The sequence below is a fragment of the Lupinus angustifolius genome, unplaced genomic scaffold (genome assembly GCF_001865875.1).
Source record: "Lupinus angustifolius cultivar Tanjil unplaced genomic scaffold, LupAngTanjil_v1.0 Scaffold_39_39, whole genome shotgun sequence".
NCBI lineage: Eukaryota > Viridiplantae > Streptophyta > Magnoliopsida > Fabales > Fabaceae > Lupinus > Lupinus angustifolius.
In genome coordinates this window covers 17,393-33,052 of record NW_017721096.1, presented here as the reverse complement: position 1 = coordinate 33,052, position 15,660 = coordinate 17,393, and the positions used below count along the sequence as shown (strand labels likewise).

At 35.5% G+C, this 15,660-nt stretch overlaps 1 long non-coding RNA gene across 1 annotated transcript; it reads right to left on the bottom strand.

Annotated features, from left to right (window-relative positions):
* Window positions 1–6,899: 6,899 nt before the first annotated feature.
* Window positions 6,900–14,919, bottom strand: LOC109338709. Its single transcript, XR_002106582.1, has 3 exons — window positions 14,639–14,919; window positions 7,934–7,937; window positions 6,900–6,909 (listed from the first exon to the last, which is right to left on the bottom strand). It is a non-coding gene; the product is annotated as an uncharacterized LOC109338709 (long non-coding RNA).
* Between the last annotated feature and the right edge of the window lie 741 nt (window positions 14,920–15,660).

Here is a 15,660-nt window from a genome sequence, read left to right as displayed (position 1 = left end):
ATCCATCGTCTTACCTTAAGGATTTTCATTGTAATCTCCTTACCAAGACACCTCCTGCACCTGATCATACCAATAAACATCCTCTGGAGCATGTGTTATCTTACAAGTCCTTGTCTCGACCTCATATGAAATATTGCCTCTCTATTTCATCTCACATTGAACCTAAGACTTTCAACCATGATGTTAAGTCCAAGCAATGGATTCAAGCCATGGAAGATGAGTTAGGAGCCTTAGATTGCAATAACACTTGGACTCTGGTTCCATTGCCCCCTAATAAAAGGGTTATTGGATCAAAATGAGTTTACAAACTCAAGTTTAACTCCAATGGCACCATCCAAAGGCACAAGGCTAGACTTGTTGGCAAAGGATACACCCGAACTGAGGGGTTAGACTATTATGGCACCTTTGCTCCCGTGGTTAAGCCAACCACATTTAGGCTTCTGTTAGGCTTAGCAGGCAGTCAAGGCTGGTCTTTCCAACAACTTGATGTTAACAATGCCGTTTTGCATGGTGACTTAGATGAAGATGTGTACATGTCTATTCCTCAAGGTGTTCAATGTTCTTTACCTAACCTTGTTTGTAAACTTAACAAGTCTCTTTATGGTTTAAAACAAGCTAGTAGACAATGGTTTGCAAAATCGTCTACTACTTTGATATCTTTGAGTTATATACAATCTTCACATGATTAGTCATTGTTTACTAAATCATTACACAATCACTTTAATGCATTATTGATTTATGTGGATGATTTAATATTGGCTAGGAATGACGACTCAAAGATCAATTTTGTTAAGAAGCACCTTGAACATCACATGTGAATCAAAGGAATGTTCAAATACTTTATTCGTCTTGAAGTAGCAAGATCTAGACATGGCATAACATTGTGTCATAGAAAATATGCTTTACATTTAGTTGAAGACACATGATTCTTGAACTCCAAGCCTTATGCAACACCTATGTTAAATATACTCACTTACATCAACATGATAGCAACTTATACCATGATTCTATCACCTATAGACAACTAGTAGGAAGACTTCTCTACTTGACTAATACTATGATTGACTTGAGTTTTTCCATTCAATAACTTACTCAATTTATGGCTGCCCATAATTTGAACCATTACAAATCAATGACAAGAGTTCTTAGATATATAAAGGGCAGCCCTAACTAAGGTTTATTTTACCCTTCCAACTCTATTGTCCATCTAAAAGAATTTAGTGATTCTGGTTGGTCACATGACTTGACACAAGGATCTCAATCTCTACATATTGTATGTTCTTAAGAGATGCCTTGGTTTCTTAGAAATCCAAGAAGTGGAACACAGTTTCAAGATCTTCTTTAGAAACTGAATTTCGTGCTTTAGTAATAGCTTCTTTTGAGGTACAATGACTTATCTTCTTTCTGATTTCCACATTTCATTTAAGCAACATGCACTTCATTATTGTGATAATGATTCAACAAGATATATTGATGCAAATTCTGTTTTCCATGAAAAAACTAAGCACATTGAAATAGATTACCATGTTGCTAGGGAAAGGCTACAAAGTAAGCTTTATCACTTGCTCCCTATTAGCTCAGAACAACAAACTGTTGACATTCTGGCTAAGGCCTTGGATCCTTCACTTTTTGACCACCTTTTGGCGAAGCTAGGAGTGATCAATATCCACTCTCCAGGTTGAGGGGGTTATTGAGTTATATATATCACTACATATTCTTCATGAACATATACTACTGAAGTTGGTTTTTATCATACGCATAATTGATGTTGAATTGGTGATAGCAGACTCTCATTGCAGACTAGGTAGATGTAGCAAGTTGATGCAACAGAGGAGCTAGCTAGATGCACCTGATGCACCAAGCTGATGCAGAGTAGATGTGCTAGCCATATGCACCAAGCTGATGCAGCAAAGATGCTAGGATTCCTCAGTCAGATGTGGATCATGGCCTATGGCCTAAGGCACATTTTGTCACACACCAACTGTTCTCTTGATCAGATGGGCCTTGATAAGTTGGACCAGTGTTGCCTTGTATAAGTCATGAATGTTTGTTGTAATAGAGCCATGATTAGCACATTACTTTCACATTTAACATGTGTTTAATTCTCTTGTTTAGCATATGATTGTTAGTTAGGAATTAGTTATGTTTTCAGTTACTTGCTTAGCAAGATATCGATAAAATATCCAAGCTATAAGTTGGAGTTAGATGTATTCAATTAATCAATCAATAATATACATTTTCTCATCACTTTCTTCAAATCCAATAATAAATGTCAAATAAGTAGCTCTCATTTGAAGGAGAATATTTATTTTTATTATATTTGTTAAAGAATAAATTAAATTTTAGATAACATGTATAAATGACTAACATGTGCCAATATTTTAAAAGGCAATAATATGCACTCTTCAAAGAAAATCTTAATAGTGTAATAGAGAGGACGCTAACAACATCTTCTTAATTTTAGTATCTTAACCAAAGTGTTTGATGTTCAAGCCCATTGCATTAGTCCGTTGAATCATTATATAAAAATTAATTCAATTCGAGTATATTTTTGAATAAATCCATAAGAAGTTGAAATTAAAAATAAATTGGACATATTACAAATTTATTTAAGAGTGTAATTTCTATGTACTATGACTATAAATATATATTATATACAGTTGTTAATACATCATTCATAATTTATTTGTATAAATTTCTTGAAGAATCAATTATGATTGAAAATGAATAATTTATGATTGATCAACGATATTTGAAACTTTTATACGGATAGTGCATACATTTTTCTTTGTTTAATGCTTTATTTATAATAAATACATCATTCATCAAGGAGGTATTATAAACTGAATAAATTAGAGAGATTGTTTAAACAACTTTTAACATACGCTTGGGTGAACTTCGAATATTTTGACTACAAAAGAGATTGATGGGCAGAGAGAATCCAATAATTAGTTGTTGATAAGAAAAAGAATCACGTAGTTCGTATTATTGAATTTGTTCGTCAGTGTTTTTACTTTCCAGATAATGTGACTATAATATCTAACATGTGATTGTTAGTAAATCATTTTGTTATGTTCATTAAGGGAATGTGTTGAAAATATTATCACACTAAAGCATTTCATCAAAGCATTGAATACATGTTCTTTTTAAGGCAGAAGAATCAGAGCCCCTAAAACAAAGATAAGGATCAATAAAGAGGATGAGGCTTCTAAAGTAAAAAAAAATTGATGATTTAGTCATCAATCTGGAGTTTGATAATAGGGAAGATGCAAGTCTGGAAGGGATAGAAAGAGTAGAGAATACTCCTGAGAAGGAAGCAAGGAAAGACCCTACTGATAATGAGAACTTGGGGGATTCCTATGATCCCTCTGTGCCACAAAACATTGAAAATAATTTCATAGTGCTTGACACACAGGAATTGGAAAATCATAATGCAGCCAAGGATATACAGATAGTTGGTAGACTTTGGGCTGATGACACCATGGAGGAGGAAGAGGAAGAGGAGCAATTCACCCCTATTCTGTCAAAATCTCAAAATAAAAAGCTGAGAAAGAGAGGGATCACTGAGAGAACTCATTATACCAGTAGGGGTTAGCACTCTAACACTGTCCAATGATAGTTCTCTATTGGAATTGTAGAGGTCTTGGTAACCTCAATACAAGGTTGGTTCTGAAAAACCTTTGTTTAACTCATAAACCTGATTTCTTGTGTATTGCTAAACCTATGATATCCCATGAGGCTATTCATGGCTCATATTGGACTGAGCTTAGGATGAAGCTTTTTGTGACCAATGATAGAGGGAACAATTTTCCTAATCTTTGGGGATTATACAGCTATGATCACTCCCCAACAGTTTTGCACAATTCTGCTCAACACATCACCATATCACTTACAATAGAAGACAAAAGTTGTAACATTTGTATTGTTTATGCTCATACTAGTTACATCCAGAGAAGATGCCTCTGGCCTGACCTTTACTTTCAATAATTGCTAATGCTGGTCTTTGGAGTTGCATAAGGGACTTTAATGTAGTTCTTGGTGCTAATGAGAGCAGAGGTCCTCAAATCCCTCCTTCCCTGCCCTCAAATAAGTTCAAAACTTTCACTGACTGCTCTAACCTGATCCATCTTAGTACAAGAGGCAATTTGTTCACTTGGTCCAATAGGAGATCAGGGGATGCTCTTACTGAAAAAAGGCTGGATAGAAGTTTGTGTAATGAGGACTGGCTAAATGCTTGGAGTCAAACATCTTGTTGTACTCTGCCTAGAATCTCCTCTGGCCATCATCTTATTCTGCTCTCTTCAAATTCTTATATGAGGAGAGCTTATCCTTTTCGGTTCCACAAGATATGGATTCAGCATGAGGATTGCAGGAGGGTGATGGAGACTATTTGGAACAGGTCTTGCCCTGGTTGTCCTATGTATACTCTCTCACAAAAGCTTAAGACTCTTAAGAATGAGCTAAAGCATTGGAACATAAATGTTTTTGGTAATATACATCTTAATGTCAAAAATTCTATGGCAACTGTGGAGCTCATTTAGAATTCCAGTGTTTTCATGCCTAGCCAGGATTGGAGAGATGAGGAAAATCTAGCTCAGCACAACCTTCTGCTTGCTCTTGAAGTTGAGGAATCCTTTTGGAAAGAAAAAGCTAGGATAAATTGGCAAACTAGTGGGATAGAAACACTAGCTTTTTTCATAGAGTAACAAAAATAAGGCAAACCTCTAAGTCTCTGAATTTGCTAAAGGATGGGAATAGAGTGCTAATGGATTAGGAGGAGATAGGAAATCATGTGTTGGATTACTTTCCGAATCTATTTGCATCTGACAATTCCATCAGGCAGAATTCTCTCCTTCAAGATGTCATTCCTAACCTGGTTTCTCAGGGAGAAAATGACATGCTAACCATGATGCCTTCTAAGGATGAGATCAGGAGTGCAGTGTTTGCAATGAATGGTGATGGGGCTCCTGGGCCAGATGGTTTTGGGGGAGTCTTTTTCCAAACTTTCTGGGATATAGTTGGGCATCATGTTTGTAACTCAGTGTCTCAATTCTTCTTTCAGGGATGGAATCTTCGAAACATGAATGCTAATTCTGTTGTTTTAATTCCAAAATTCCTTGGTGCAGACAGAATTCAAGATTTCAGGCCTATTGCACTAGCAAATTTTCAATTCAAAATCATCACTAAGGTTCTGGCTGATAGGCTTGCCTCAATTGCCTCTAGAATTGTCTCCCCTAATCAGAAGGGCTTCATAAGAGATAGAAACATCCAAGACTGCATTTGTCTAGCTTCTGAGACAACAAACTTGTTGGATCACAAAACCTTTGGTGGCAACCTGATTTTAAAACTAGACATATCAAATTCCTTTGACACTATAGAATGGGAATTTCTAATGACACTCTTAGGGCTTTTGGTTTTAACCAGAAATTTATCTCTTGGATTCATGCTATTCTTCACTCAACAAGACTCTCAATTAGTGTTAATGGTCACAATGTGGGTTATTTTGGTTGCAAGAGCGGAGTTAGATAGGGGGGTCCTTTATCCCCTCTACTGTTTTGTCTTACTGAGGAGGTCCTGAGCAGGGGTATCTTAAATCTAGTAACTCATGGCAAGTTGAGCACAACCAGTGGTCCTTCATCTCTTCAAACAATGAGCCATGTGTTATATGCTGATGATGTTCTTATATTCTGCAAGGGAGTAAAGAGATCTTAGGGAACTCAAGCTCCTTCTCACATCTTATGCCCAAGCATATGGCCAGAATATAAATGCTTCAAAAAGTCAATTCTTTACAGCAAACTCGAATCCTAGGAAAATTTCTAATCTTTCTTCCTTCCTTGGTTTTAATGTTGGATCTCTCCCCTTCGCCTACCTTGGTGTCCCCATGTTCAAAGGTAAGCCTAAAAGGGCTCATCTCCAACCAATAGCTGACAGAATAACTCAGAAGTTGGCAACTTGGAAAGGTTCCTGCCTTTCAATCATGGGCAAAGTGGAGTTAGTTAAATCAGCTATTCAAAGCATGTTGGTTTATTGATTTCACATATATGCTTGGCCTGCTCAAGTACTTAAATCTCTGGACAAAAAGATTAGAAACTTCATTTGGGAAGGGGATACTGAAGTCAGAAAGTTTGTCACTGTTAATTGGCAACAGGTTTGCTCCCCAACCCAGGAAGGTGGTCTAGGTGTCAAGTCCATAGCTAAGATAAATAAAGCCTCTCTCATTAAGCTCTCTTGGACTATGTTATCTTCAAGCAAAGACTGGGTTGTGTTATTTAGGAAGAGTTTTGGTAGGGATTGTAGAGTTTCTTCCAAATACTAAAAATCTTCAATCTGGCCTGACATTAAGGAAAATTGGTCATATTTCCATCTCAATTCAATATGGCTAGTAGGGAATGGGGTTAAAATAAAATTTTGGACAGAAAATTGGTTAGGCTCAACTTTGGTGGATCCCTTGAACATTCAATTAGATCTTGCACCTGATCCGAAGGCCTATGTAGCTGACTTCATTCATCAGGGTATATGAACAATTCCTAGAGAATTGGTGGAGCTTTTCCCAGACATTTCCCATGCAATCTCAAGAACCTTAATCCCAATTTGTGAGGATAAGATGGTTTGGAAAGGCACAACTGATGGCAACCTATCCCTTAAAGATGCTTACTCCACCTTATCTCCCCAAGCTAATCCGGTGAAGTGGTTCAAAGACATTTGGTCTGCTGCAATACCTCCCTCTAAATCCTTCATAGCTTGGAGATGGAAGCACAATAAAATTCATATTGATGAGAACGTTCAGAAAAGAGGATGTAATTTAGTCTCAATGTGCAGTCTCTGCAAGAAGAATCTTGAGTCCTCTAATCACATCTTCCTTAATTGTGCCTTTGCTCAGCATTTATGGTGCTGGCTAAATTCTACCTTCTCCATCAACATAGACACTTTCTCTTGCTCTGCTCTATGGAGGATATGCAACAGGGAGTGGAGCTCTCCGATAAAAGAGGTCTTCTCAATTCGCATAATTCAAATAATTGCTGCAATATGGTTTTGCATAAACAAAGCCAGATTTGATGATAGATTAATCCCAGTTGATAGAGCTTTGGACAATCTAAAGCTGGACATTCCTTTTGCTGCTAAGAATTCAAAGTCCTATGCAAATAATAGGCCTGTCGAATTTGCCATTTTGAGGGACCTAAACATCCCTTTGCGATTCAATAGAAGTCCAAACATCAGGGAGATCATCTAGAATCCTCCTACTAAAGGTTGGCTAAAGGTTAACCCAGATGGTGCAGCCCATGGTAGCCCTGGTTTGGTGGGAGGGGGAGGCATTTTTAGAGATCATCTTGGGAGATTTGTGGCATGTTTTGCTGCTTTCTATGATATCCAAACTGCTCTTTATGCTGAGCTTCTTTATGCTTTATTGGCAATTGAATTTGCTCATGCAAAAGGTTGGAAGTCCTTATGGATCAAGAGTGATTCAGCTTTAGTGGTGGGAATTCTCAAAGGAAATTAACAACCTCCATGGATTCTATCAACGAGGTGGATTATTTGTAAAACAATTTTTTCTTCTATGTCTTGGACTGTATCTCACATATTTAGGGAAGGCAATTTTTATGCTGATTTATTAGCTAATCATGGATTAAGATCTAGATCTTTTACTTGGTGGGATTCAATCCTAGCTATAATCTTTTTGGATTTTAATAGAAATTGGTTGGGGCTTCCCAACTATAGGTTCACAAACTTGTAATGGCTACTTTTTATTTCATTAACAAAATCCTTGGGGTGCTTTAACACCCTTGCTTAAAAAAAACTATCTCATAATCCTACTATTTGAAAGTTGTAGTTGGAATGTAGGACTATGTAAAATTACTAACTTTCAAGATATCACACTAAAGTAGTTCATCAAACATTAAATACATGCTCTTTCTTAACAACTCAACTCACACACCACTCTACTATATATATATATATATATATATATATTTCAAATTTGAATGTTATTTATGTTATTAGTATTGGTTACAACAAAAAGTACATTATCATTTTTAGAGTCTCAGAGAGTTAGAATGATTACTATTAGAAGTTTGTTACAAAAAGTTTGTAAGCTGCACAAATTGTTATAAATGAAATTAATTTGACTCCTTCCTTACAAGTAGTTAATTAGATAGAGGAAGGTAAATCATATAGAATGGTTGTCACTGTCAAAAAATAAGAAACAATTAACTTAACTTTCATACTCCGGTCAATGTATATTCTGTTCAATTCGTACATTATTGTTATAGCTTAGAATTAGTTATTGGTATGAAAATAAAAATCAAATAATAATATATAAGTGGTCGTCTACTAGAGATTTGAGATGAAAAGGAAAACGTTTCATACATGTGTATTTTTCATGCCTTCCAAAATTTCCCATTAATTTTATTTCCCTCCAAAAACTAAATTCTAAAACAAATAGAATATTAGACCTCTTAGACTCTTAGATTGAGTATGACCACTGTACAAAGTTACAAGTAGATTGGTGTAATTTGATAAGGTTTGTTATAACCGACATAAATTAATTTGTTTCTTCAAAAAATAGTTTTTTTTTAATAATTAGATATTTGTTACATGTTTTAATTTGTTAATGTGAATTTTTTCTTTGTTTTAGGATAGTATTTGTCACTCGATGATATATAAAAGAAAACTAATCTTTTTAGTAGGACCCTCCAATAAATAGGATCTTAATAATGACTCATCTCCCATGCTCATTATTTGGTGAAGATTTTGCTCATTTTACTCCTAAAATTGTATACACCTTTTGTCCCCAATTTTATAAACTTAATATTATAAATTAATATTTTCAAAAAATACATTTTAAATAAATATTGATTACTTTTTTGAAAACCCAGTTTTAAAAAAATAACTAGCAAGTTAACTATGTATTAGCACTGGATGATATTTTATTGCCACATGGTTAAGAACACACATTACCCATGCATTTACATAGTTAAGAACACACATGTTACTCTTGCATTCACATGGTTAAGAACACACATATTACATATGTATTTACATAGTTAAGGACACAATCGTACATTCACATTATTAAGATTGTCCAATAATTTCAGATTGTCAAATAACTAAAAAGTGATTTCAGATTGTCAAATAACTAAATAAATGATTTCAGATTGTCAAATAACTAAATAAGTGATTTTCAAATAGATTATGATGTAAATAAGGGATTTTAGCTATATATGTTCGGTTAAAACCAATGATTATTTAAACCATACATTATCAATTTAATAAAAAATATAATTATTTCCAGGTAGGTTTTGATTATTAAAGTAGTTATACCCAATAAAATGACATCATATAATAAAATGAAACATATAGTAATATTGTGTAATAATTTAATAAATAAAATGAAATATATACATAGGTTTTTTTAAGCAAAGGTGTAAAGACACCCAGATATATTAATAGAAAGTCACATACAAGAATACAAATTTAGACATTTCTAAATCTGTAGTTAGGCATACCCAACTGATTCCTATTATAATCATTAAGAAGGAATCTAGGAATTGAATTCCAAATAGTATTGGTTTTAGAATTTATACCAAAGGAAGCTAACTTATCAGCACAAGAATTACCCTCCCGATAAATATGTGAGATTTTGAATTCCATTGAGTTAAGCTTATTTTTGCAATTGTGCCACTCATTTACAAGCTTCCAAGGAGGCTTGGATTTGCCACTAAAAATGTCAAGAAGCAGCATGCAGTCACATTCGAGCCAAACACTAAACCACCCTTTCTTGAAGGCTAAGTTAATAGCCTCGATAGTTGAGTGGAATTCAGCACAGAGAGCATTTTGGATGCCTAAATAATTAGCAAAACCAGCCAAAAATAAATCATTTTTATCCCTTAAAATTTCCCCACCACCCGATTGTCTAGGAGAGTCATGAGCAGCCCCATCAGTGTTTGCCTTAATCCCAACCGAGAGAAAGAGGAAACCAATTAACTTTAGTAATCCTAAGAGCTTTTCTAGGATTTATATCGATGGAAAAGCTCTTAAGGATGATGAGATCATTCAAGGAAGGAGTTGTAGAGGCAGAAGATAAGTTTCTAGACATGGAGGTTTCTCTTTTAATTTTTGCTATGGTTGTAGAGATAGGAACTTTGACACCCTCAAATCTTGCTTTTTTTCTGCAAAACCAAATTGTACTGAGGGTATGAATCACACAGGCAGTCAGAACCACCTTGACTTGGAAGCTTCTATGGCTGGAACAACTCAAAAGTAGATGAGGAATTGAAGAAGAGTTGATATTGATTAGGAAGGTGCTTTTGATCCAATGCCAAAGAGAAATTGCAAAAGGACAACTGAGGAAAAGGTGATTAGCATCTTCCCAGCTACCGTAGCACAAGTTGCAAATAGAGGCCATTGCACAACCTCTTTTCATTAGATTCTCATATGTTGGCATTTTTTGTGTGCATTAGTCTCCAAGTAATGAAAGACTTTGAGGGGGGATGGCCAAGGACCAAATTAAATTGCACCAATTCAGGTAGACAGGATGTTGAGCAAGAGCTTTGTGAGCATCCTTTAGAGTTAGAGACCCATTATCAGCATGTTTCCACATCAATCTATCCATAGAGCCTCCTCTTTTTATTCTAGCAATTTGAGTAGTGACTTCTAGACAAAAGTTAGCCAAGAAAGATGGTATAATCCTTTAGAGCCAATAGTGAAATTTTCCACAGTAGAATGAAGATCCTTATGCAGATCCTGAGGGATATTCAACTGATCAACTATGGGCTCACCAAGCCAATTATCCTTCCAGAAGTTTATATTCTGAGCATTACCCACAACCCAAATGGAATTCATGTTGCACAGCTCCCAGTTATCTCTAATCCCAAGCCAAATGGATGATCTGAAGTACCTAGATGAGGGAATAGAATTGCAGCCAAAGCTTTTTCTATAGAATTCTGCCCACTCATGATTTGTTGATCTCATATCCCAAGCAAGTTTTGTCAAGGAGGCCTTATTCATGAGCTTGATTGATTGGATACCAAGCCCCCCAACTTTAGTAGGAATGCAAACTTTAGCCCAAGCCACAATTACAAGCTTTTTCATGTCTATGTCTCTAGACCAAACAAAATTCTTCATGCCTTTGTCAATTAAAGTCAGAAGTTGGGAAGACCATTTGTAGATATGGAAGCTATACACAAGCATGTTGTGAATGATGGACTTCACTAACTCCACTCTGCCCATAATGGAAAGACAATAACCCTTCCAAGTGGACAATTTGTTTAGAATTCTATCCGCAATAGGTTGAAGACAAAATCCTAACATATAATTTGGGGTAATCCAGTATGATCATGTTAATCTCTAATTGCTTCTGAAAGCTCACACATTGAACCTACATAGAAATATATATAAATAAAACCAAGGGAAGGCAAAAAATGGTAAATAAGATGAGGAACAAAACTCAACTCACTTTTTTTGATACAATTGATAACATAATCAATGTTTATCTAGATTAAGCTCCCTAAGAGAGTAAAATCAAGAAGGATGTGTCGGTCCCTTCTGAATTTTTGGAGAAGTTGTAAGGTATTCTCTATAGAAATTCATGAAAATCACCACAAGGAAGGATACATGCTAACTCTACTTAGCAAAATTTGGATACCATAAACCGAATAAGTAGTGAAGCGATAAAGAAACACTTACTCTTCTATGGCTAATCAGGAAAATAAGGGTTAAGGAATGGTTAGAAGAAGTGAAACTAAGGGTTAGAGGAAGTGAAACCCAATGAAGGGTTAGCGGAAATGAAATGAAAGGTCCAAAAGAAATGAATTTGTGTCTTTTTGTCCAATGATACAATGTGACGTGTCCATGGTAGATGATGGAGGTGTTTGGGTGGAAAAAATGAAGAAAGTTGAGAGACAATGTGTCCAATGGTCATGAATTTATTTTAAGTTTTTTAATATAGATTAGAATATGGATCATTTTCGGAGGGGGAAAGTGAAGGAGAGGATGAAATGTATCCAATGATGATGTGACAAAACATCTTTTTTGTTATATACTTAATATATAAGAATGTAATAAAAGTTGAAAATATAAATTAGAAACTAGTCCTTTCATTAGAAATGACAATAGGGTATGAGGTCTTAAAAATATCTCATTTTCGATCCTCGTTATTTGGAGAAATTTATGTTCCTTTTGCTCCCACAAATTTCGACATTCATGTAGGAAGCATGATCTCCAATTTTTTTAATTTAATAAATTTAGTATTATAAGATAATAGTGTCATAAATAAATTTTAGATAAATATAGATTTAATTTTTAAATATAAAATATATTATTAGTAATAATGATAAACTCACTTTTACAAAAAGAAAGAATATGATGAAAGTTAAAAATATAAATTATTAGTAAAAGTAAAATTTTACTAGAAGAAATTTATGTCGTTTAATTGTTAATGACAAATGGCAAAAATCTGCTCTGCTAGGATTGACCCTGGATTGTTGGAGTGTCATCTTCTTTCATCATCATTTTCATCATGAGTTCGATAAAAACGTTTATTTCATGGGCTTTCTTGGTAGAGGCTGGTCAGGATCCAAACTTTATGAAGGAAGCACCAATCGTTGCAGAAAAAAAAAATCTTTTATTCAAGCACTTAGAAACTCATGTGACATCTCCACTTCACAACTACCCCAACCTTGCATTAAAGGGGATCCTATAGCAATAAAAAATCCCTAAATATGAATATCTAGATGGTCTGAAAAGGTGTAAAACTCACCTTCATGGAAGGATCATACTATCTAAAGGGGACAACTCCTTGAAGTTCGTGGATCTGAAAACCATACTTGCGTAACTATGGAAATTGATTGGTAAATCGTCCATGGTCTCTCAGTGGGTTCTTGGAGTTTAAAACCAGGCTTTCTCAGATTGTTACTCTAGACACCCGATTTTAACCCCAATCTGCAAAAGCTTTCTCACACGCTGTGTTGGATTAGAATTCTAAATCTCCCACAAGAGTATTGGAGTCCTAGACATATACTCCATAACAGGTGGTATATGGACCCCCAATATCCCTGGACAAGGCTACAAATAATAGGTCTTTTGGACACTATGCTAAGGTGTTGGTGGAACTAAACCTCAAAGCAAAACTGTCGGATCAGATCCTAGTGAAAACGGAAGGATTTGCCTTCTTTGTCCCAATAGAGTATGAAAACCTTCCAGAATTTTGTCATGGTTGCCAAGTCATGGCCACACATTGAACAACTGTAGAAGAGCAAATAAGTTTAATGCAACTGAGGAAAAAGCTAGAAATAACTTCAAGAATCCAATAACAAGAGGAAAAGACCACACCATAAAAAAAAGGGACTGAAAGTGTAGTACCTGCTCCCAAGAATTAAGTCCAAGTTCCTACAAATGAGGAGGTAAATGAAATTTTTATTAATTTGGAATTTGACAATAGGTTGGACCTGAATATTGAGGAGAGGGAGAGACTAGAACTTACTCCAACAATTGTTTTGAACAAAAGTCAGGAGCTGAAGGAAAATGTTACTAACAGAGGCAAGGACATTGTTGTTGATGTTGAGGAGTCAGATGACTCTTCAAGTGATAACCTAATAGTTGAAGAAACTGCAAAGCTAGTGAACCCTGTGGTGGCTAATGACATGAGGCTAGTTGGAAGACTATGGGCTCATGATAAGACATCAGAGGAAGTAGAGGAGGAATTCTTTGCAGTTCTCTCAAAATCTCAAAAGAAAAAGATGAAAAAAGGAGTGATCATTGGAAAGTGCATCATACCTGAACGGGTGGATATCTTAATAGTGTCCAATGAAAGCCCTATTATGGAATTGTAGGGGTTTTGGTAACATAAACACAAGGGTAATTCTCAAGAACCTTTGTCTGTCAAATAAACTTGATCTAGTGTTTCTTGCTGAGCCTGTGATCCTTCTTGATTCAGTTAGTTTTAATGTTTGGAAAGAAATAAACTTAAAGCTCTTTGTTGTTAATAATAGATGCAGTTTAATACCCTCTTTGTGGGGTCTTTTCCACCCTGATATGACCCCTAATGTTTTGGCTAACTTTGATCAACATATTGCTTTAGAAGTTGCCTTAGACAACATGGTTTTTTGTATTAGTGCTATCTATGCAAATAACAAGTTCAGGCAGAGAAGATCTCTTTGGACTGACTTGCAAAAAATCATGTCATTGAGGCCTAGTCCCTGGTGCTGCATTGGAGACTTTAATGTTGTCCTTGGTGTCCATGAATTTAGAAGTGCAAGACTGACTGCTAGAACTCCCTGTAATGAATTCAAAACTTTCACTAATAATGTTGGTTTGATTCATCTGAATACTTTAGTGGCTCAATTCACCTGGTCTAACAGAAGAAGGGGAATTGCTTTAACAGAGAAAAGGCTTGACAAATCAATCTGTAATGAGGAGTGGCTTGATCATTTGAGTCAAGTATCTTGATGCACTATGCCTAGGCTAGCCTCTGATCACCATCCCATGTTGCTCCAATCTTTAATGACTACTAATTCGTCTCCTACTCCTTTTGAATTCCACAAGACGTGGCTGCAAAATGTTGATTGCAAAAGGTTTGTTCAGGAAAATTGGAATCCAGTAGTTATTGGTTATCTTATGGCATCTGTAGCACTCTAACTTGGACTTTTCATAAATTCTACCTCTTCCTTGTTGTTGGTGAGGATTGCCTTTAAAGTTCCTGCTGGAATCTCTATTTCCTCGACCTTCGTATCCTCTACCTCTACCCCTACCCTTTCCTCTTAAGTTATTGGAATGGGTATTGGTAGAAGCCTTCAATGCTTGTTCATCCATTGTTGAACTTCTATGCATCTTTTGTTCATGAGCCAATAATGAAATTTGAAGTTCATCAAGGGAGAGTTCATCAGTGTCATTGGACTCTTCAATTGAACACACCACATAGTCAAATTTTGGTGTAAGTGACCGTAGAATTTTTTCAACAATGAGGGTGTCTCCCATATTTTCCCCAAGAATTCTCATGTTGTTTGCAATTCCTATGACCCTTGAACAATAATTAGTAAGTGACTCACTTTCCTTCATTTGCAAAGTTTCAAAGTCCCTTCTCAAGGCTTAAAGTTGAGCACGTTTGACTCTAGAGGAATTTTGATATTTCATCTTCATTGAATCCCAAATATCCTTGGAAGTTTCTTTGCAAAGAATGGTTTCCTGGATAGAGCGATCAATGGCTTGAAATAAGAAATTTTCAGCTCTCAAGTCTTTCAACTTCATTGCATCATGCTCTCTGTTTTGTGCAACACTAAGTTCTCTGCCTTCTTCTGGTGTTGCAACACCATCTTCGATCACATCGGGCCGCATAAGACCGTGTCGATGTCAAAAATATTTTTTTGCTCATAAAATAATTCACACCGCAAGGCTGCAATCTGCATTGCAACAACCACAATGACTACAATCACAGTAATCACAGTAATCACAATCTAAATCACAATTTAAAACACTTCCTAAATATAATCAAAAGGTGATGGGATAACACCAGCAGCAACAAAACCACTGATGTGCGCCATCTCTACTAACAACACAACTTTTTGTTTATCACACACCTGTAACATTTTTCATGAGTTCAATTTCGGGTGTTACATAAAATCATTCTAAGTAAAAAAAACAAATTATAAAAAATTTAACATATTTACA